The sequence below is a fragment of the Dendrobates tinctorius genome, unplaced genomic scaffold (genome assembly GCF_039654945.1).
Source record: "Dendrobates tinctorius isolate UK_male_01 unplaced genomic scaffold, ASM3965494v1 ptg000070l, whole genome shotgun sequence".
Classification (NCBI taxonomy): domain Eukaryota; kingdom Metazoa; phylum Chordata; class Amphibia; order Anura; family Dendrobatidae; genus Dendrobates; species Dendrobates tinctorius.
This window is the reverse complement of record NW_027361738.1, coordinates 7884130-7909313: the sequence shown is the minus strand read 5'-3', so window position 1 is coordinate 7909313 and position 25184 is coordinate 7884130. Positions and strand designations below refer to the sequence as shown.

Here is a 25184-nt window from a genome sequence, read left to right as displayed (position 1 = left end):
ACTAAGCCCAGCATGTCCTCTGCTGGTACAGTGCTCCTCAGAATTCCTTATTTCTATATTACTATAGTACTAAAAGACCCTGCATGCCCTGCTCAGTTATTACAGATATACAGAATTCATTATTTTCTGATAGCTGTAGTACTATAAGACCCAGCATGCCCCGCTCAATTATTACAGATATACAGAATTCATTATTTTCTGTTTGCTGTAGTACTATAAGGCCCAGCGTGTCCTGCTCAGTTATTACAGATATAGAGAATGCCTTATTTCCTCATTAGTGTGGTACTACAAGACCCAGCATGTCCTAGTCAGCTATTACACACCTGTCTTCTTACTTTCTGAGGCTGTAGTACCACAAGACCCAGCAAGCACAACCTGCTCATCTCTTCCAGACCTACACCCTCCCTTATTTCCTGCTTGCCACACTCTGTAGTACTACAAGACCCAGAAGGCCCTGCTGAGCTATAACCTTTTTTTTCTGCTTGCTGTAGTACTACAAGACACAGCATGTCCGGCTTAGCCCAAACTCTCCTCATTTCTACTTGCTGTGAATGCTGCTGTGTGTGAACTACTACAACCCTGCCAATCTCTCTCCACAGGACACACTCTTTCCCTGCCGCTCGGCTTCTCTACAAACCCCGGAGCACACTGAGCACCGGACCGCAGCTCGCCCGCCCGCTCGTCCCCTCTGCGCCCGCCCGCAGCCCTTCTCCACGGCTCTCGCATGACTCAGCCCCAGCAGCTGAGCTACAGCTGAGCGCTCTCCTCCGGGTGGGGCGTGTCCACTCGCCTCCAGGGGGCGTGTCCGCCATACCCCGGCCACACCCCCGCTCCCTGCTATGATTTAGAAGTTCAGGAATCCCACGTGACGTCACCGGGGATGATGTAATGCGCCTCTAAATAGAACGTATTGTAATCTTCCCTCAGTCCAACGTGGTTCTTTTGTAGTACATGGCACTGTGTCTTTAAATGTGTGTGTGATGCAGGGGGAAAGTCACTGCCCACTCCAGAAAGAAGCCGAGAGTCTTTAAGCAAGTGTGTGAGGAGTTCGCTGCTGCTCCAAGTGTTTGCCCTGTACATGCTGCGGCCAAATAAAGTTCTGTCCCTCCTCACCTGAGACCCCCGGAGCCCGGCCGCGTCCATCTCCTCACCCCAAACTGCCCGAGACCCCACAGGCTCCTCACAGACTGGCTGATTTCTACACTTGTGGGGTAAGTGGAGAAGAGAATATTTTCTATTAATATTGATTTTCTACCTTGTGTTCCTGTCTGTGAATCAGATGATTGAATTTAAAGGGACAGCAGCGTTATCCCTTTAAAGACTGCTGATAATCAGGTTGTCAGATCTGACACCTGCTGTGACAACCGTCCCGGTGTCATCAGAGCGTCCTAAACTTCTGTTGTTGCTGTGCCTGCGGCGCTGACAGGGTTAAGCTAGCGGTTCTTTGCGCAGATCTCTTGCAGGCTTCATTCAGGATGACAGTGACAGCGGTGTTGTCAGGACATCAGGTGGATGGAGGGGTGTGCTGCTCATCCCCAATACTAATGATCAGGACCAGGTGCCAGCTGTACTGTCACTCGCTTCCTATCACTTGTCACCAAAAGTTTGCTGGAAGTGAAAGTTTAAAAACTTTTTTTTTCTCCCTCTACCCAGCTCGGAGGATCCTAGCATAGGACTACGGTTTAGTCATTAGCAAGTCATTAATATGCTGGTGCCATCACCAATGTGCAAGACAATACACTCCACTGCCATCCCCATCGCCTCCGAAAAATAATACAATAAGGGACAGATAACCCCGGCATTGTCCATGGGTCGTCAGGCCAACAGAGAGGCACTTATATTAGGAGAAGATTCTGAAACCGGTCATGGCATCATTTTCTAGGATTTTAGTCGGGTTTATTAGCAGAAGACTCAGATTTTGGGGGCGCATTTCTCTCCAGGACACAAACTTATGCTGTGAATACATACTGTATATTATATTAGACGGCATCTCTTATTGCGTAAAAATTATAATTTATACAAATCCCTATCCAACTTTATTATAAGGGTCTATTCAGACACTGCGGTCGGGTTAGTCCAAGTGCTGCGATTACTCCAAAGATGTGATGTTCCCATTAAAATTAAAGGTATTATTATTAATTACAAATTAATTAATTAGCATCCAATAGTAGAGGTTCCTGCTCCTAAGTGACGCCATTCGAGACGTAGCTGAGCTGAATCTGCTTTTTACATTTTCGAAATTCATCGGTTTGGACCATACATGACAAATTCAGCTTTGCTTCAACTTCAAACTCTGCTCTGCTACTTCCGTCAAACTTTTCTGTAGCACAGCTGTATTCTTTTTTTGCTACTTATTCATCCATTTACAGTATGGCCTTAAGACATTTTGCATTAGGTCACTTTTTTTTTTCTTGTTTTATACTTTTTTTTCACACTATTGACCGCCCCAACCTCCTACGCGTTGTACGATGACAGGTTTCGCCGCCCGCGTCGGAGTGTGCTTTGTGCGTATTTGGTTGTTAGGTGTCAGCATTTGTATGTTTTCCTCGCAGACATCCCTGAGAATAATGCTGGATATGGGGCCATTACATCATTCTGCAGCCTAGGAAGAGGGTATGATTAGCAGCTTCAGATAGTGAAGGGTTCAGGGGTTAGATATGCTGACAGTGCAGTCTGCCTCCGAGATCAACACTGGCTAAACATACTGGATAGCTTTGTTTTGTGCAGTGCTGATTCTTTTATGCTCTGCGCATTGTGTCTTGGTGGAAATTTTGATTTTGAAATAGAGCTGGTTAGTATAACCCACTGGCCGATGGATGAATTTATGGGAAGAATTAACAACATATGCTATTACTAAAAACGCTCCGATGCCCTGTCTCACTGCACCACCATTATTACTTAGTGAAATCACAAGAACCGTAAACGTCATTAAAAACATTGACGCGTTTCGAGCTATACATTCTAAGTCATTAATCGTAATGAATGTTACCTATACTCAAGTTCCTGTGCTCTCCTTAAGGCCACACCAGCCGAGACCTCAGTAATTAAGACCTGTCAGTCGGACGTTAAGATCACACCTTTCATGTGTACGTAAACTTTACGGGAAGTTCTTCTGTATCTCGCCTTTTACTGCGCGACCCCGAGCAAAGGTGAAAAAGACAAGAGGTGCTTCATTAAGTTAAAAACCCAACGATGGACCCAAACCATTGATCTTTCCCCTCCACCCACCCAAAAAGATGAATGGAGCAAAAGCGTGAGAAGAAAAGGGGGGTACAGAAAGGTCTGTAGGGTCACTAGGATAGAAGGGAGATCAACCAGGACTGGCATTAATGAGATGAAAACTAGCAAGTTACAGGAATTGGGAAACTTGCTGGAAAGATAAAAAAAAAATGAATTTTTAATATTAATATATATTGTCAGTGTAGATTTTGGAATAAAATATATGAGATGACGAGTGCAGTATGAAATGCTCAAGTATTGTAATTTATAGTAGCCACAAGTAAGTGAATGTATGTGGACAGTACAGTTTACAGCATATGTATATTTACATGTGTGTATATATAATATATATGTATATATATGCAGTGTTGTAGACTGTGTAACTGTGTATATACATTTAATATACACAGTTTAAAGCGCTGTATATATATATATATATGTGTGTGTGCATGTGTATGTATATATGCATGTATATTTATATATATATATGTGTGTGCATGTGTATGTATATATGCATGTATACTTATATATCTATATATATATAGATATATACAGTATATATAAATATATACCGTATATAAATATACTGCATATATATTTATATGAAACAGCTCTTTGACCGTGTGTATTTCCAGCAGACGTGATATGTGCTTGCATGCATATCCATATTTTTCTACTACTTAATATACAAACATCTTGTAATCTCATCCATTTCAAGGAAAATCTACTACAATCTTAATCTATGGCACACATAGCATTGGAAAACTGTTGTATGAGCCAATTAATTACTAATAGAAAAGTTAAGAAGTTAGGCATGGATTGTACCAAACTGAAACTTTCCAAACCGTAGGCGTGCTGTCTGCCGGGCACGAGCGTTACTAGTCCAGCCTTAAATGCTTTGATTTGTCCTCGTTCTCTGTGTTAAGTGTCTGAATAGTGGGGCCATTTTCTATTTCATTTTATAGAATAAATATTTTCCCGGTTTTTTTTTTTGATGATTATAAAGGGATTTACAAATAATGTAAAATTGTAATTTCACTGATTTATACGAAGGAATTATTGGCTAGCTATAGGGGCTAAGGAGACAGTGGATTATAATGAGGTTTTACAAGGAAACAGTAAAGTCTAGAGGTCTTTAAAAAAGTAGTGAAAGTTCATCTTCATAAACTGGATTGGTATTGGAAACAAAACCAACCCCCAAAAAAGAGACAGGTATAAGTGGATCGACAGGTAAATACGGTAGTGTGAAGTGTGGTATAAAGCCTGGACACCGCTTCTGAGTCACTATAACGTATCTGCAGTCCTAATCCAGAACAGAAGCCGGGTCACATAGAAGGCTCCGATGGAGCGTTTGATTAATGATAAGTGAATAAACATATTATTTGAAGCCGTCCGGGGTAATGCATCAGAGAATTAGCTTGCCCTCGTTACATTACGGGCCCTTAACCTTCGTGGGCCCAATGCTCCGACCTGACAGTCGATTCCAGGGCTGATGGTTCACGTTTAAATGTCCCATTTTCTGCGCTGTAATTGATATACATAGGCTGACATGTTACAAGGGTAAAGCGATGCTAACATCCAGACTGATCCCATATATTGCTGATGGGATCATTCATTGTACACAGCACCCTGTATAAGGCTTTCATTTTAGATTTGTTTATAAGGTGGAAGTGGATAGTTTAACCATAGGTTTACTGGGCTTGATTAGGCCCGACTAAGAAGGTAAAGTGGTGCATTTGGGAACTACACCCATCTTGCTCAAAACTGAATTTAAAATAATGTTACACTTTGATTCAGTTTTTTAAAAAAAATAAAACTTCTGTAATATTTTACTATAAGGTGATGTTCACACTATGGGTATTTTGTGCGTTTTTGTCTCTATTTTTGCTGCGCATAAAATGAAGCGTCTTATAACTCCGGCAAAGTGGATGGATGTTTTTTTTATGCTGTGTACTCTGACACTTCAATTTTTCTTATGATTATGCTGAGTTTTATTTGCAGATTTTCTCCTTAGAATTGCTTTAAATGCGGAAAATCCACAGGTAGAAAATGACTGTGTTCTTAGCGCGTTTCCACTGTAGAAATACACTATAAATGCACATAACTATATCAATAAAGTCTTGTCAAAGTGCCAGGAAGTATCAAAAACAGGTCAAACTAAAAAGAGGCCAAAACTCCAGCTTGAAAAACCACGATAAAAAATGAAGAAAAAAATTTAAGTCACCCAGTTTAACTAACAGGTGCAGAAAATCTGCGATATCAAAAACTCACTCATTGTGTGACCGTAGCCTCGGTGTACATAGAATCATAGAATCATATTCCCAGAGGATTTTTCTGTGGCGGAAAGTATGCAGCGGAATTCCCAGCAGAATCTATCTATCTATCTATCTATCTATCTATCTATCTATCTATCTATCTATCTATCTATTATGTATCTATCTATATATCTCTATGTCTATGTATCATTATCTATCTATCTATCTATCTATCCATCATGGATTTACACAGTAATAAGTTATTACTCTCGTACTAGAACATATAGTACTACTGGAATATTTCAATTCTTTGGCAGAATCACAACTCTGTTACTAGGTGGCGCCGTCTCATGGATGGTATAAATTGCAGACCTGTCTCTTACAGTCTTCAGTCCTTACACAGTTGATTATGTAGAAGGCCTAACTGTAAAACTGTCTTTAGGGGAATTTTTCATTTAAAAAAAAAATACTTACTTATTGGTCAATGGAAAATCTAGTCTCACATACAACTGCAGATGCATTGAAATTCCCAGGACATTTCATGACCATACAGAAATGTATAGAGGGCCTGAAGCAAAATAGATACATCTGCTGCTTCCTTAAACTTAATATTTTTGTAGTTCAATCTCTGATATTTCTGACAGTCCGTCCATCCCTTACCTAACATTGCAATAGGAAACTAAGATGATAATTGAGATCTGAATTAGAAATGATTTTAAGAGTGAGCATTGGCTTTACACTGTAAGCTTCATGGCTAATGCTCTCTACATGTATTACATTATGTAGAATGTTTTCATGCATACATGACACATTTACAAATATTGCAGATCTATGTATTTAAGAAACCATCACGAGAGGGAGGATGTTTGGACATGAATTTGACTTTTAAAAAAGTTTTGCTTTATTTTTTAACTTGGCAATTTTGAAAATCCCAAAAATACACAAACACACCACAAATCCCCACCTCCTCCCTTAAAAAACCCATGAAAACACAATTTTTTTCAATATATGACTCAATGGTTAGCACTGTCCTTTGGTCCTTTGCAGCGCTTGGGTCCTGGTTTCAAATCCCACAAAGGACAATATCTGCAAAAAGTTTGTATGATCTCCCCGTGTTTGCATGGGTTTCCTCCAGGTTCTCCGGTTTCCACCATATTCCCTATTGATAGGGAATGTAGATTATGAGCCCCAATTGGGACAGTGATGGTGATGTCTGTAAAGAGCTACGGAATATGATGGTGCTATATATGGTGAGAAAAATAAATAATAATAAAAAATATCATACTACATGAAAAAATCAAGTAAATAAAAGGAAAAGTTGTAAACTTTTAATAACTTCTGAGCCACATTTAACTTTGAGTGATGACTGGGACGTGACTCATGTTCATGGTTATAACTCAGAGGTCATATGTTGAGTTGAAAAAAATCACAATCCTTCGATATACAGTAATACATGCCTGGATGTAACAGATCCAAGCATAGGTAATGTAAAAGCTTTTCATTGTTTGGCCCTCTCCACCGACAAAACCAGGAGTGGATCCTAAAGGGAACAAGCGTATAAAGGGAGAACTTGCACTACTTATCTCTTTGGATCTGTTGGTGGCATTGGCTAAGTACTTGGCCTATACTGCAGTGACATGACGTAATCCGACCGGGCTGCTTTGAGGTGCATTTTGCACCTTATTTATTGGCTACTTCAGAATGATTATATGGATTGGGAAAGAAAGGCGTCCATTGATTAGCCCGTATTCTCATCTCCATAATATGAAAAGGGCCCTTAGGCACTCTGATTTCCATACTTTATGTCTTGATAGATCAAGCAAATATTGTTTATTTGATTTAGATTTATAATTTGTGTTTTTTTTCCCCATTTTATTTATTGTTGTATTGAAGTGTAAAGAAATCTGCAAATTGTGTTTTCGAAAAAAAGCTGTTTTGAAAGACTATTATACAGGTAGAAGCTAAGAATATACTTTTTCAGTGTCCCGAAATCCCAGGTTGCTGTGAAATGTTCTGAGATATGGACTCTTGCTGATTCAGGCTCGTGCAGTAAATGATACAGTGTTAGGAGATCGTATGTCTCACCCAAGTACTGTTCTAGTGTATCCCAATAAATAATTCCTGTTGGTTAATGTTCAGGGGAGCGGTGCATTTTTTAAGAGCAGTCATTTGTCTATGTGCCTTACTTGGAAAAATGAATCTACAAACTGGCCGGATCGCATGGAAGAAGTATTTTATGTAACTGATCGCTGGTTTTGTTCATAGGAACTGATCAGTTTATAAGGGGAAATGACCCATTTAATCCAGGCCCTGAGGTGGCAGGAACATATATAGGCGTGGTCTATCTTTTAACCTTCTGGGGGCCTAATGTTAATTATTGAGAACGATCGCTCATTAAGGTTATTACTTATAGATTAATAGGTTGCGTCAAAGGGGACGGGTCAATCAAATGTGTGTGGAATTTAGATCTATCCTGTGGTATATGGCAGTATATGTTTCATGTCTTGCAGTGAGATGTTTTCTTGTATTGTGCAGTTCAATAGATGGAATATGGCAGTGAAGTGCAACTTATGTTGGTGCACAAAACCGATCCGAGCTGCACACGTGAAGTCTACAGTTCACCTGCACGTATAGCTATACTGTACGGAGAAAGTTCTGCTCATTGTTTGCTGTGCGTCATGTATTATTACTATTCATCCCTTTAATGCATTTACAAGTTTTAAGCGCCTCGTGCAAATATCACCCCCAAAACCGCTTCTCCCATCTCGATTGCAAGAATGTTTTCTATTAATTCTAGAAAATACGATTGGCCCGCATGGCAGTATCATTAATGCCTGCTTAAGTTTTGCAAACTTTTAACCCTGTAATTAGCTCTTAACCCCCACTGATTAAATTTACGTCTTTATGTGGTTTTTGTGTGTTTTGCGTCTGTTTTGAGTTTTCTCTACGGCATGAATGTTAAAGAAAACTATAAAAACTGCTCTCCCCTTTGATTTAAGATCTTGTCCTTGAGATATTAGGATTAGGTGCGCAGTATACATATATGTTATTATCACTTTTAATGGCTTGCTTGGTGCTATGGGCATATGCCTGTAACACACGGAGGATGAATAATAGAATCCAAGCTATTTTTGAAATTCTCTAATTGCAAAGAATGTTTCCTTGTGATAATATCCGGAAGCGGGTGGGTTAACGTGTGGCCTTGGTTTACAGTTGCAATCTACATAATTTAGCCGTTAGTGGTATAATTTGTTACCGTGGCTCAGCACTGCATCGGTTGCAGTCTTTTAGACTATAAATTAAACAGCTCATTAGGTAAAGTCAGCATCATAAATCTGCCAGTTAACCTTTTCATGGTCCTAGAGGGTCGCACCCTGGTATTTAAAAAGTTTGGGTTTTACGCAAAAGCATAAGGAATAACAGAAGAAATTAATCTTATTGGAATGCATTAGTTTAAATTGGGCTTAGCCTCATGGCAACGATCACGTTCCAAGGGATATTTTTGTGCAATAGTGTATAAACAGCGCCATTATGCCTTCATCAATAATCTAATTGCCATACATGTTATTGAGATCAGGCTAACTTTTCCCAGATGTAGAGATTCTGATTGAGAAGTTTCTAAAAAAAAAAAAAAAAATGCATTATATTTTGGAAAATTTCCAACCAAGTATACAGGTATGGGGGAGGGGATTGGACATTTCGGAAACTCGTTTGGAATCACGTCCTATGGATAAATATTTCCACATTAATAAAAATACATACACACAGAAAATAATTTTTTTCTTTCCTTCTCCCACTGAGCCACCTGACTTTGGCATTACAATTTCATAGTATCCAAAAGGACCCTTCATCATTGATGTGTGTACACTGATCCTATTTGTTAGGGACTGTGAACGTCTATGGTGAAAATCACCTTCTATATGGCATCTGAAGGAATATGCCATATTTTATTTCATGCTCTGGACTGCATAAAATAAACATTTGTGGAAACATATTGCAGCACACAGGGACGAGACACTTAGAGGATAACATTACCCGGTGCATAATGATCTGTACTGTAGCATGTAACTGGTACTAAGTTTCAGTGCGTTCAATGTGTATGAGACCTAGGGCCATATTCACTGACAGTGGAAAGTTTATCTTTACAAATGTTTTTAAATCTACAGCAAAATCCACTTGTGTTAATTTGCATACGTTTTTCTGCAGCATGTGAATTGAGTCTTGTAAATCCTCGACTGAATAGATTATGCAGTACTATGAAAATGCACAACACATATAGAACCTCACTTGTGAACTTAGGTTCTATTAAGTCATCCATTTATAATGGATTCATCTTCAAAAAAAAATTATATATATATATATATATATATACAGTACAGACCAAGAGGCATTCTCTTGATGCACTTCAAGAGGTAGTCACCGTAAATCGTCTTCCAACAGTCTTGAAGGAGTTCCCAGAGATGCTTAGCACTTGTTGGCCCTTTTGCCTTCACTCTGCGGTCCAGCTGACCCCAATCCATCTCGATTGGGTTCAGGTCTGGTGACTGTGGAGGCCAGGTCATCTGGCGTAGCACCCCATCATTCTCCTTCTTGGTCAAATAGCCCTTACACAGCCTGGAGGTGTGTTTGAGGTCATTGTCCTGTTGAAAAATAAATGATGGTCCAACTAAACGCAAACTAGATGGAATAGCATGCCGCTGCAAGATGCTGTGGAAGCCAAGCTGGTTCAGTGTGCCATAAATTTTGAACAAATCCCCAACAGTGTCACCAGCAAAGCACCCCCACACCATCACACCTCCTCCTCTATGCTTCACGGTGGGAACCAGGCATGTAGAGTCCATCCGTTCACCTTTTCTGCATCACACAAGACACGGTGGTTGGAACCAAAGATCTCAAATTTGGACTCATCAGACTAATGCACAGATTTCCACTGGTCAAATGTCCATTCCTTGTGTTCTTTAGCCCAAACAAGTCTCTTCTGTTTGTTGCCTGTCCTTAGCAGTGGTTTCCTAACAGATATTTTACCATGAAGGCCTGCTGCACAAAGTCTCCTCTTAACAGTTGTTGTAGAGCTGTGTCTGCTGCTAGAACTCTGTGTGGCATTGACCTGGTCTCTAATCTGAGCTGCTGTTAACCTGCGATTTCTGAGGCTGGTGACTCGGATGAACTTATCCTCCGCAGAAGAGGTGACTCTTGGTCTTCCTTTCCTGGGGCGGGCGGTCCTCATGTGAGCCAGATTCTTTGTAGCGCTTGATGTTTTTTGCCACTGCACTTGGGGACACTTTCAAAGTTTTCCCAATTTTTCAGACTGACTGATGTTATGATTGGGTCATCGAGGAGGAAAACAAAACCAAGCTGTTAGCGTGGGTGGTCAGGAGCCGGAATCTCCAGTTGTGGACCCTCTGGATCGTGGCACCCAGGGGCCCCGGGCGAGCTGCCAGGTGGAACCGACCCCTATACAGGGACTGTTAGGAGCAGGCCCAAGGGTTCAAGTACCACGGTAGCTGGTACCGAGAGGGGCGGCTCAGGATGGACTGGAGTAGGATTGTGGGACTGAAGTGTAGATGACAGAACAGAGCTGGAACACAGGAGACAGGAGTGGAGTAAGACTGTAGACTGGAACGTGGAGGGACTGAAGTGTAGATGACAGGACAGAGCTGGAACACAGTAGACAGGAATGGAGTAAGACAGTAGACTGGAACGTGGACAGATGGCTGGAGCAGGAACACAGGAGACATGATTAGAGGAGGTCGGAAGGACTGGAGCAGGATGGAACAGGAACACCAGAGGCAGGACTGGAGTAGGACGGCAGGACTGGAGCAGGATGGAACAGGAACACCGGAGGCAGGACTGGAGTAGGACGGCAGGACTGGAGCAGGATGGAACAGGAACACCGGAGGCAGGACTGGAGTAGGACAGCAGGACTGGAGCAGGATGAATCAGGAACACCGGAACAGGGCTGAGAATACTGCAGGGAACACGGAAGACAGGCTGCGAGGCTGCTGCAGGAAACACCGAGGACGACACCGAGAGGCTGCAGAGAGCACAGGAGGAAGCAGGGCCCAGTGTGCAAGGTAACACAACGATCAGGTGCCTCCCTCAGGAAGAGGCAGCCTGATATGGCCCCGTCTGGTCTGCCATTGGTCCGAAGGTGCTTCCGGGTCAGGGCACAGCCGAAGCACAAGAAGCAGAAGGGAGGCGCGGCCGCGGCCTATGGTGCATGCGCATTGCATGCAGAGATGGCGTTGGCCACGAGCCTGTCAGAGGTGACAGCCGTGGCCATCGGGTGGCGAGAGGCTGCGGCATGGGAGCGAAGGCCAGGTGAATATGCAGAGACGGCATGGGAGCGGAGGCCGGGTGAGTATGTCAGAGCGGTGTAACACAAGCTAAGTCACAGAAAACCAGAGAGGTTGGTAACTACGTGGATTGCAGATCCCTGATCCCAACCACACAACTAACAGCAGCCGTGGAGCACATCCACGATGATTCTAGACGCCTCGTCACAGCCGGAGGACTAAATAAGCCCAAAGCAAGAAAGGGGGAAATCTAAATTGCCCCAGAGCAGACCGCAAAGGAATAGACAGCCCCCACACACGCATTGACGGTGAAACAAGATGAAAGCACAAACACAGGTAGGAAAATAGGCTGAGCAAACGATGGGGCCCACACTAACCAGAAAGGACAGGAAAGGAAAGATACTGTCGGCAATCATGCCAAAAAACCCTGCAAAAATGTCCAACACTTCTGATAGCAAAAAAACCCTGAAGTCACTAGACTTCACCCACTATATCAGCACTCTGGCATATTCTGAGAACAGAGCAAAAAGAGGCCAATCTAATAAGGGACAAAAAGCAAACTGGCACATACAGTAACATAAGAGTGGAAATTCAGCACAGCCCCAGCCAGGGCTGGCTGACCACACAAAAAACTGAATAGACCAAACCAAATCAAATGTAAATATTAGCAGAGAACAACTTAGCTTGAGAAGGCAGGAACTGAGCTGGAAACTAAGACCTCAGGAGGCAGGAAAAAATCACCAGCATGGGAATAGGGAGTCGGCTGTCTTAAATCCAGTCTGAGAGTCCAGATGTCCAATCCTCATCCTCATTATCAGGTGGCAGGTCTCTGTTAATTAGATCAGCTTCATTACCTCCTGCCACCACCAGAGGGAGCCCAGAAAGAGAACTCACAACTCCTGTCAGCACAAACAATTCCCTAACCAGAAACCAGAGGCAGACCAGAAAATGAGTTCACAACAGACTGACCTTCATTTCTTAAAGTAATGATGGACACTCGTTTTTCTTTACTTAGCTGCTTTTTTCTTGCCATAATACAAATTCTAACAGTCTATTCAGTAGGACTATCAGCTGTGTATCCACCAGACTTCTGCACAATACAACAGATGGTCCCAACCTCATTTATAAGGCAAGAAATCCCACTCATTAAACCTGACAGGGCACACCTGTGAAGTGAAAACCATTTCCGGTGACTACCTCTTGAGGCTCATCAAGAGAATGCCAAGAGTGTGCAAAGCAGTAATCAAAGCAAAAGGTGGCTACTTTGAAGAACCTAGAATATAAGACATATTTTCAGTTGTTTCACACTTTTTTGTTAATTACAGTATATAATTCCACATGTGTTAATTCATAGTTTTGATGCCTTCAGAGTCAATCTACAATTTTCATAGTCATGAAAATAAAGAAAACTCTTTGAATGAGAAGGTGTGTCCAAACTTTTGGTCTGTATTGTATATATATATATATATATATATATATATATATATATATACAGTATATATAAACAGACATTTTAGTTTGAGTCTTGGATCCATTTTTATTCCATTTGCAACAGGTCCGTTTTTACTTGAGGAATATATATCTATTATTCTGGGCATGCACAGTGTTAAATAATTGAATTTGTTAGCAGATGACATAATGGATGACCATCTATTGTGATCCATTTCCCATAGCCTTCAATGGAAACAATAAAGTAAACAGATCCTGTTGCTATCCATTTTTTTTTTTTATATTTTTTGGCCTGACATAAAAGTTGTGTAGACTGTGGGCTCAGTTCATCAAAGCTTTTAGGCCTGAACTCTGGAGTAAAAGCTTTGAAAAGAGTTTCACCTAAATTTTGCTATTTTTGGATTCGGACAGTTTCTACCAGTTCGCATTAAATGGAGAGAGCTAGGGTCGAAAAAGGACGAGGCAGGGGTGGGACGCCACAGCTCGACTAAGTAATGACGAGCTGCAGGGTGCCATACACCTATTATCTCATGCCAGTAGCTGACTGGAGTGAGATTTTTGGAGTGGTGCACAGAGAAGCACACCACTCGTGAGACGCTCCAAAATCACGAAGAGTCATGCGTCTGACTCCATCATGCCCCCTTATCATGATGAACCAGACCCAATGTTTTTTGTTACAACTAAAAAATATAAGCTGTAATGGAGATGAACTGAAGACATTTTATGGCACTTCCGTTCCCATTGAAATTAATGGGTCCTGTACTGAAATGTTTTATTTCCATTTTTATGACACCAAAATTAAACCTAAGTAAACACTGGACAGGTGAACATAGTCTTAAACTCCGTAACTGTGCAGCTAAAATTATGCTCTATTTGTCTTGGTTTATGCATAGGGAAGTGCGAGTTAATGTGGTGTGGTTGAGAATGACACCACTGCTACACTACTGCAAACATCCCTAAAGAGGAGGTGTAATATGTTATTTAACAAATATTTTATGAAAAGTATTAGAAGAACCTGGAGAGGACTGGGTTAATCTGGGCTCACGTCAGTGATGATGAGGAGATTGAACTCCAAAGAAGTGCAGTTTATTGGTCAACACGTTTCGTAGTATACAAGCATATGTACCAAGCCAACACACGCAAATAGTAATACTAATCAATAGACCAGCATGCGTGTGTGGATGTGTAAAGAAGGTTTAGTGCAAAAAATAACAAAGTCATATCAGAGAGAATCACCAATAGAACCAAAGATAATAAAAGTAAAAAACTTTATTGGGGTAACAATAAAACACAATATGGGAGCATGGAAAAATGGGTAACTCCAGAAGAAGGCACTGTGCCGAAACGCGCGTTGGGGTGGGTGGCACCACGGTCTTTCAGGTAACCCCTCAGGCTTTTTTGCACTTCATACTTATGGTTTTAGCTCATCACTTTCTTTCTACGTAGGCTTGTTTGCCTTCATGGATATTTTGTGCTGTCAGTGTATCCTTACTTTTGTATTCACTTGATAATACTTATATTGGTATACTCTGTTGCACAATGCACACACACTTTTGAACTGACCTTTCTGATTACATTGGTTTGATCTGCCTGTGGTTGCATTGGCTTTGCCTGATTTATTTCTATGGTGCAATCATTTTTCTGGTACACCATTGTCATTTCCCTGTCATTTTTCCATGCTCCCATATTGTGTTTTATTGTTACCCCAATAAAGTTTTTTACCTTTATTATCTTTGGTTCTATTGGTGCTTCTCTCTGATGTGGTGTTTTGAATTATACAACTTCCTCATCAGGTTCAAACCACGCTGATTAGACAGTCGGTGGAGCCCGCTGATATTGGGTTCAGCTGCCTTTAGTTTAATGTGTGTCGGCATGCAAAATGTAAGTCTTGATGAATCAGAGGCCAAACTGTATTCATTAACTTATTATGTTGCACATATTTTATACTGTAACGTTTAATAAAGCCATCATCCATGGCCTTCTAATTTGTTTTCAAAGCCATTGAATGCAAATTGATTTAATCTTCATCATAATGTCAGCAGCCAGACACACATAAACAGTCGGTATTAATCATTTTTATTGTATGCCTTCTAGATGTAAATGATGATGTGCTTGTTATTGATATTATTGTAGAAATTTATTTCAGAATCAAACGTGAAGAGAAAACAAGCCCTCAGTGCTCGGCAAGGCAAAAAACGCGTTTGGTGGTATTAGTGGGCTGCTATAGTCAGTGGCAAGCAAGGGTGGACGCAGACTGAAGAGGCCCCTGTGCAAGAACTATATATATGGCCCCTTTGCAGGTCGATAGCTCATCATCATAATGTACAGTTCCACGTTGCTTTGAAGGGGAAATGGCCCACTTACTTCTTGGGCCCCAGTGCAGCTGTACAGGTTGCACAAATGGGATGTCCTCCCCAGGCTGGAGTATTATGACTCCTCCAGCAGAAATTATTCAATGATTCTTTTGGCCCATCGCTATTCTTAAAGAGGATTTGTCACCAAGTTAAAAGTAGGCAGTTTTTGGTTTCTTGGGCCTTTTTATCTCATGCAACCAGTATGGTAATTTTTTAGTCTTTTACAATTGGGTGTATTTCTCACATAGGGATTATATGTTAAAGGTTCACCCCCAAAGAATCCTACAATCAATGCCCTCTTGGTGAATACCATAAAAATTAGACACAAGAACAAAAAAAAGGTAGAGTCACAGGACCAGTGGGAATAAAAGAAAAGAAAAAAATGGTCAGTTTTCACCTGGTGACATATCCTCTTTTAATCCAATTTTTGGTGTAGAATGATTGTTATATCATTGAAAGTGAAAACCAGTTCAAAAAATTTAATTAACCTCAAGAACAAATAATTCGCTCTACTGTCAGTATTAGATGGGTTTGATTGTTAGGCCACTCTCACACAGTCAGTATTTGTTCAGTATTTCACATCAGTATTTGTAAGCCAAAATCAGGAGAAGAACAAACAGAGGAAAAGTATAATAGAAACACGTCACCATTTCTGTATTTTTCAACCACTCCTGGTTTGGATTACCAATACTGATTTAAAATACTGACCGAATACTGAACGTGTGAATGTGGCCTCATTGTAGTACTTGTTGTGGGTCACCCCAGTATTTTGACTATGCATACATGTCCTATGACAACTTTGTGATGCAGAACTGGAAGCACTGACAGGCTTTATAGTAAAGTAAAGATACATAAAATCTGTTGTCAAGAGCATAATAAATAGAGTAAAGTTGACAAAATCTGTGTGTAGTACTTATTTGATTGCTTCCACGCTAAATCTAAAGTAGGTTGCTTCAAATTTCTTTACGTGTAAGGAGTAATAGAAGTTGCATTTGAAAGTTGCCTGCAATTCACAATTACTTTTTACGTCAGGCTAAGTGTATGTAATAAAATGAGAGTGTATGTACTATTGACTAAACCCACAAATTTAATATGCAATAAGAAATAGAGTGATCAATATCTGTATGAAGATGTTTAAGGAACCTTAAGAACCTATTAAAAGTGAGTCTTCAGATTCCCGAATTAGTAGTGTTCTGTTTTACCCTGTATGGTAGGCTGAGGTCTAACACTCTGATATCACCACCACTGGTAGATATCCAAGCCTCCATAAAGATCAAAAGGGTTTGTTCACTGTGATGGAGAAGGGCCAGCATCTAACATTTACATCTTTAGCTAAGAAAGAAAGTTGGGAGGACTGCTGGGTTACTGGGCTGCTGGTAAGAGGAATGGGTAGCACCATTAACACTGTTAGGATATCCAATTATACATGTCATTTAGGGAGTGTCCAATAAATAGTGGCATCCCATTCGCTCCAAAATCAGTAGAGGCCAATATGTCCTTGCTTGACATGTAAGTTGCCAGTTAGAACATAATTTGTCCATTTATTAAGACAACTGGACAAAAAACAAGAGGGATTATAGGGAGAGAAATGGGAAGGGCAGGCTTCTGAGGGTAGTAGTTAATTTCCAAAGGTATATACTCAGTGTGAATCCACTCACCTTTTCGGTGTCTGCGTATAGATCCAATTCATGGATCACTCCATTCCTCTTTCCATTCAGTTTGCTGCAGAGATCTGGGAATTAATGATCTCACTGAATAGTGCTTTCATAGGCTTTAACACTTTGTAAGTATTTTTCCCAGCAATATGCGCTTCTGAAGGATGATGTGTGGTGCCCTGCATCTTTACCGCCACAAAAGGGTTAAATATGTACTGTTTTGCATGTGTTTTGTGAGCAATGGGAGTTATGCTTTCTCTGCTAGAGACTACAACACACACATACAATTTACCTCACTCGCTTACTTGTCTGAAGCTTAGAGCTTTGCAGACATACCCTAACTGGGAGGAGGAGTCAAGATTTGTTGTTTCAGTGAAGGAGAAGGAGGAAAGATGGAGAACGCTCTTGGAAGCCATACCATGTGCTCCTTCCAGGAGTAAAGCTAAGAAGCATCAGGGAATCAGCCCCTAGGCCATCCATGCTTTCAGAGCAGGGTGGGAAGCTGAGAGACTGTGTGAGTTTATACAACCAACAGTGGAGTGTTTTCCCCAGGAAGACAGCAGCAAACTAGGATCAGTGATGATTGCACAAGAAGGAACGTGAGCTTCACACAGGATTTAAGCTGCAAGTTGCCAAAGGAGGAAAACACAGTGAGTAGTGGCTATACTGGAAAGTTTTAGGAAGCCTTGGTCTCAGAAGGGATTAGAATAGCAGGAAGCTTACACCAAGTCACAGCAGAGTGAAGGATAACTCCCATTCTGCAGAGCAGACTGTAACCTGGTGAGAGTTGTAATATCTCCTCTGAACTGCACCTGAACTACAGTAAATGATAAAGTGACTTTCCTTGTCTCCTGCCTTATTAATCCGTGCCATCTACTTCCATCACAATCTCTGGGGGTCAGCCCTGGTTGGAGAGGATTAAACATCTGCACTGCCATCACCATCTACTCCCCCAGGGATCATCTGCAGTTCTGGCTATACTACAGTCGAACACTCCAACTGGTGTCACGAAACACTACATAAACTTTATTCCCATTCAATTCTACCCCTTTTACATGACCGCCTGGTGCCGCTACACATAAGAACAAAGTTGGCTAAACCCACCAATTTCATAAGAAGTTGTAAAACATTTATTGTGTATTGGGTTGTTCCAACCTCCACTTCGAGACAGTTGATGGAGGCATAGGGCATGTTAAGTTTCAACATGCACAAGCGATAAGCTGTCCAATAGATGTGCCTTGTGGAAGTGTACACCCATCACGCAGGCATGTTTAGCCACAAGTCGGGCTATTGAAGGTAGTTGGCCAGCTTTATGATACGAGTTGGTGACTGTGTCCCCTTTTGGAGTTTCTTTTTAGGCATTTCTCTTGAAAATATGTATAGCCCACTGTCACACACACGGCACCAGGCATAACACATGCTGGGAATGGACAATACAAGTGTCTTTCCAACATCCTTAAAAAGTTAGGGCCTCAATTCATCAAGACTTGCGCCAGTCGTCAACTCCGAGTTGCACTCAAATTTTGTGACTTTTTAAAACTTTTACACCAGAATTCTGGTATGAAAGCCTAGATAAATCAGGCCTTTAGTCTTCTGTAGAGCCAGTGTTAGCACAATACAAAGTCTCTCAAATTCTTTAAAACAACAGGAAATCCTACATCAGTTTCTGTTAATATAGTATTTTTTTGAAACTTGTATTATAGAATTACTAATCTTATAAGATCTGTCCAATATCAGTTTTTTGTCTTGGCCTCGTAAAACCCAGAAACATTTTACCTCTGGACTTCTCCCTCAGCTGTGATTCATCTTATCAACAAGTCTCGTTTGTCTCATTTTAATGTCCTTCTTTGTATACAGTGCCAGTGGGAAAAATACAAAAGCTATTTCAAAATTCTTGGAAGTATTTTATCCCAAAAGACTCATAACGGCATCTCTCTGACATATAATATAGCAATTCCAAAAGCTTAAAAAATGCTAAATAACTACAGATACATTGCAGGCGTATTTAGTGAGGCTGCTATGATTCTAGTGATGATGATTCTGGTGGATGATCTTATCGTGCCTTGTACACAAGCCTGAAAAATGAGAATGTAGATTGTAATTTCAGAAGTGACAGAACCAAAATGCCTTATGCCTAAGAACTTCCATATTTTAGCAACGAATGGTTGGAAGGATGGTAACCTGACAGTTTTTGTTTTATAGGATGTGGAGATGGAAGTGTCAACTAAAACAATATCATCAATGCATTGTTTCTTCAGCAAGACATATTATGAAGCATAGCAAGGACATTTGAGCACACATAAGACTTTTTCCACCTCCGCCATTATTTTTTAAAAATGTCACATTACATCGAAAATAGAAATGAGACATGTGAAATAGTTCTTGAGTTAAAATGTGCAATTTTTTTGTCTACGGCTTCTCTGTAGACCTGTGCATGCATGGTAAAAGCTGTTTAGTTGGATCCTATAGTCGTTCTTTCTTCTGTCTGACTCCTACTTGTTGGTAGCATGCACTAAAAAGTGTAAGAAAGAAGAATTATTGTACTTCAAGATTGCATTACTGCTGGGCCTGACTACACAAGGTTTGTTTGTGGTCTGTTACCATGGGAATGCTTGCCTGCATACAAGCTATCGACACACCACAGTCAGACATTTTTAATCAAGACCTCTTGCAACTTTATTTAAAGGGAATCTGTCACCAGTTTTTGAGCCTATGAACAAATGCCACCACCTTTAACTGGTCCTGTGCTGCATTCCACAACCGTATCTGTCAGCTCCTGACTCCCCCTGTATACCCCAAAAATACCATTTGATATGCTTCTGCATTGATGACGTGTCTGCAAATTTTTGGTTTGACTTCTTAAACTCAAGGCTATGTGCACACGATGCATTTTTGATGCATTTTCACAGTTTTTTATGTGCATAAATGGTCCAAAAAAGCAATGGAACACTTATGCAAGATAATTCAATGACAATCCTGGAGTGCTGTGCTCATGATCAGTAAATTTCTGTCTGTATTTGCAGTGTTTTAGTTTCTGCAGCATGTCAATTCTTTTTGCGTTTCTGCGGCGTTTTTGACTCATTGACTTCAATTGAGTCAGTCAAATCTGCAGCAAAAACGCACGTGCAAACAGGTTTGCATCTTTGCTGCAGATTTGCTTCCAAAAACGCTGCAGAATTGTCAAAGGAAATGATGTCAGAAGGAGGAAGAGTGTGTGAGCTGAGAATATGTGTGTCTGTGTCTGTCTGCCTGTGTCTTCATCTGTCTGTGCCTGTCTGTGGGTGTCTGTGTCTATCTGCATGTGTCTTCGTCTGTGTGTGTGTGTGTGTACCCATGCGAGGAACAGCCCATAGTGATTGTACTTAGGCATCGTTTGATCGGACTAATATTCCTATCCGGCTACGTCTTTTGTCACATATAACAGAGACAGCATGAGCCGATTATTGGGGAATAGTCTCATCATCCGGCGCCTGTGTTCAATTGTAAAAAAAAATCAAAACATTTACATAATTCCAAATATATTTTCACATACATTATATGTAAAACCACGGCCGAGTGGTCGACCGGTCAGCTGCTTCTTCCCTGCTGTGTTCCCCATTCTTCCGTTCACTTAAAGAACAGGAGGCAGAGTCCAAAGCAACTTTAAACATAACGGATTTATTCTCTTCAGGACATAGCACATCCCTACTTCCAGCACACTTGTCACAGTACCAGCAATGCATTATTCTTCATCTTTCCCTTACTTCTTCTACTTCACTGGAATAGGCCACAAAGTTACAACGGGACGAGGAGCCCGGTGAAAACGGCACTTCAACCTATCTCCCTGGAACCGACTTCAGTCCAGACACGGAAATAATCATCTACCAGGTCATCCACCCCCTTTTGGTTATCCTGCCCGCGCACTTGCTGGTGGCCCACTCTACTCCTTCAGCACCCAAACTTCTTCAGTAGCTTCATCAGTAACTTCTTCACTGACTTCTTCACTGCGGTACTGCGGATACCATGCACTGCACTCATCTCTTCTTCCTTAATACTTTCACTCCTTTCTATAGATGGCTGGGTTTCTCTGCTTGGGAACATTGTGTGATAGCTAAGCAGCTCAGGCCCCAAGGCCACCTGAGCACACCAGGGGTCTACCCCCATCTGACTATAACCAATAATTCTGTCTAGCTTATTCCCCAGCTATCACTCCTACAATTAACCTCTAAGTGTCCTACAACTATACCTTCCTATGCAGTGTGGTCAGTGCCCCCATCTAGTGGCCTTTTCACTAACTGCACTGACCCTAGCCTACATATGGCAATAAACATGTATACACAGCTTACATATAATACAAAGATATGTAAATAAGTCACATACAAATATGGCAATTATGTACTGTACATGTAAACAGTAGCAACAACATTTAAAGGGCTAGGCCCTCACCCTCTTACATATACATACTCACCGAATGCCTAATCCACGATGCCCATATCTCCTGCAAACAATGAAAAATAGCAAACCAACATATACCCACCTTTCTGCCGTAGTCCATTTAATACTGAATGTCCCACGGTGATCTCATGTGAAGAAACCTGCCTTCGGCGATACACTGACAGGAGGTAATTGCTCTCATAGTGTATCACTGCTCTGCCGTGAGAGTTCACCGAAGTTCATCAGCTGATCAGCTCCGTTTCTCAAGTAGCAGTGCCGTAAGTGAGAGCACTGGAGCTGATATACTGTATATATTAGTCATCAATGCTCTATAACTAAGGGTGCAGTTAGCTCCAGAAACGCATCAGAGCGATTTCTGTACCACTACTCACATATGGAATTTTAAACATGGATTTATAATAAAGCTTAAAGATTTGTTATCTTTGCGTGTGCTTATCCACTTTTTTCTCAATAATCTACATATAGTTATGCATTTGTGGCAACATAACTCATTGTTAAATCTGCCCTGTTTTTCACATATCCCCCTAGAGACTACAATTCTAGGCTCTATTTTATTCTCCAATTGTCATGGGATTCATCCTGATGTAGTTTCTCTTCTCCTAGCTGAACATGTGCAGTGAGTACAGTCTCTCTTCGTTTCCTTCCAGCATAGCTCTGCTGTGCCTCCACCACTGACATAGAGTGTATTCTACATTTTGAAAATACTGTATTCTTCTGTGCACTGCATGACCCTCTTCAGTCGCCTGTATACCCAATTTTATCTTCTGCCATTTACATCAACATAGCTGTATGTGCATTTTACATAACTAATTTGCTAACCGGTTTCCAGCAGAGATTATTTGTCCTGCACTATACTCTATCTGTACAGCAGAGGTGACACAAGCAGTGCTGAGCAGTTTGATGCTTGCTGCTGACAAATTATTGACGTGAAACCGCAAACTCTGCTTTTGTTGATGCATAAGGCTTAGAAGATAGTCCAGTTATTGTGTGCTTTACACCATATGACGCTTGGCATTGTGCTTGGTGATGTAAGGCTTGTATGCTGCTGCTCATCTAAGGAAACCAATTAACTTATGTAGTCAGTAACCATGTAGATATTATAGGTCTGCATGTCAGCTGTAGAACAATTAGTATATATATTTTTTTAATTAAGTAATAGTCTGAAACACTTCCTCAATCTATAAGAATGTATGTCAAAGTTATACACATACCTTGGAGTATTATGTTTCATTACACTGTATAGTTCATTTCATTTAAGTAAAAAGCACACACTAGTTTTTACAAGCCAGGATATGATGATGGAAAAATAAAAAATAGGCTGGTTGAAAAATAAAAATCGTCTGGCTTTTTTTCATAAAACATTTTTATTAAGCAAAAAGAACTAAAATGTTAAAAATCCTATACTCATTTAGCAATTGCTGATTGGGGAATTGCTGGGTTTTTTTTTTTACCATCGATACCACTGAGTACCACGACTCAATAAGTAACTTCTCATACAGTAATAGTGATGGAAAAATATATAAAAAAATATACCTCTTAAAGTGCAACAATGAAAAAACACAGAAAATGGGGCCATCAGGTCCAAGGCTCATGAGCCATTAACGACTAAGATTTAAATAAAAGATTATTATTTTTACATTTATATATATTTTTGCTCTCAGTGGCGTACATGGCAAAGTTTAATTTTGACCACCATCCATCTGACGATTTTCCACTTGCTCGTAGCACAGACTGCACTTGTTATTGTTCCTTCCTTACACGTCATCCCTTTTCCATGACCCTTAGCCAGGTCCACCTTGTTTTTTCTGTTTCTATGGAGAGGAGTCCGGCTCAGGTTCTTGCTACCTAATAGAACGATTTGTCACAACATGAGCTGCCGTTATGGTACACACATTCTTAATTAATTCTGTTACGTCAAAGTAATGCATGGCCGAAAGACTTCAAATATGGCACAAGGAATCTGTCACTCATCATTCACAAAATAAAGGGAAGCAACATGCTACTTTAAAAGACAATTCTCACTAATTCATACATGTTCATTCATAAACCGGTCACTTCCAGTCCATCTTGCTTACGGTTGTAGCTTTAAAGGGTGTTCCCTTCTCCAAGATCTTATCCCAATATGTAGTAGGTGAAATAATAATATTGGCAAATATCTCCAATTAGAAATGTAGTGTAGTTCTTCTGATTCACTATGTTGCTTACCCCATGTGCAGGGCATTGCAGTAGCTTGGGTATCCATGGTTACGACCACTAACAACTAACTAACTGTCACTATATCAGTGGTCGTAACCATGGATACCTAAGCTACTGCAATGCCCTGTACATAGGGTAGCGAATCAGAAGAACTATGCTATGTTTCTAATTGGAAGTATTTGCGAATATTGTTATTATTGCACCTACTACATCTTGGGATAGGATCTTGGAGATGGGAATACCCCTGTAAGTGAAAAGGTGTAGGCGGCATTGGAGATATACTCACTTTGAAGAATAATTTCTATATCTAGAGGGAAACAAATAATCGGTGCACATTTGATTAGCTGAGTTCTCGCTGAAGCCAACAGTAATATATACCACTTCTGCTTTATAGTCCGCTCCAGTGACTATTTATCATGGAGGGAATTGAATCAGAAGTTGGGATCTGTCGATTATGAATTAACATTGGATGTCTATGAGGTGGTGAAAATGGTTTAAGTGGAAACCTCAGAAAAAAAGGCTTTTAGCTGATTAAATGTATACAAGAGAAACACCCGATGCACTCCATAAATAACAGGGAAAAATCTACAAACCTTGAAACTGCCGAAACCTCCAAGCAAATGCTCAGTTTTCCGTCTGTGGCAGCAGTTAGGGTCCATAAAATACTGAATCACTTAGAGATGAATGCAGTATTGTTTTACCGAAACAAACGCAGCTATCAGGCTTAATAGACTAATTAGCACTTAGATCCCCTGACAAACCACGGCTGATGGCTAATATAAAATACTTCACCGTAGGGGCTGCGTAGTCTCCAGCACTATACATTATACTCCTTTCTCACCGTTAGAGGAGAGCTCCATCAGAATAAACAGTTTCAGTCAACATTCGTCATTTAGATGGGAGTACGCATGAGATCACACTGTTAGATTGGGGTGATTACTGTACAATTATTGGGATTTAATTTATTGTAACAGTGTTGTATGCAAGTTGTTAAATTAAAATGAAAGAGGTTGGCAACTACTGTCTTTTATTGATGGCCTATGCCACGAAAGAAATGACAGAATTGCTGTGTTCCGTCAACATCGAAAACTTTCGGTAACAGCTGATCGGTGGGGGTGACGGATATTACTGCCCCAAGAATCAGATATAGAGGGCCCATCCAAGGTAAAGGTCATCAAAAAAAGTTTTGACCAACCCCTTTAACAAACTGTTTCCTTTTTTTAGGATAAAGAGACCTAACAATTGAGAAAGGTTCTTTATTTTATCTGCATAATTGTTTTAACTGTTCTGCTAATCAACTCATTTATTTATACATATTGCTTCTAT

General features: G+C 40.7%; 1 protein-coding gene across 4 annotated transcripts in view; it reads left to right on the top strand.

The window, feature by feature from the left end:
• The first annotated feature begins 407 nt into the window (after nt 1-407).
• CREB5 (cAMP responsive element binding protein 5) overlaps nt 408-25184 on the top strand; it is a 678892-nt gene continuing 654115 nt past the window's right edge. For all 4 annotated transcript variants that reach the window (XM_073581352.1, XM_073581350.1, XM_073581351.1 and 1 more), the window contains exon 1: nt 408-1211. The gene's annotated coding sequence lies outside the window, so the exon portion shown is untranslated. The remainder of the gene's footprint in view (nt 1212-25184) is intronic.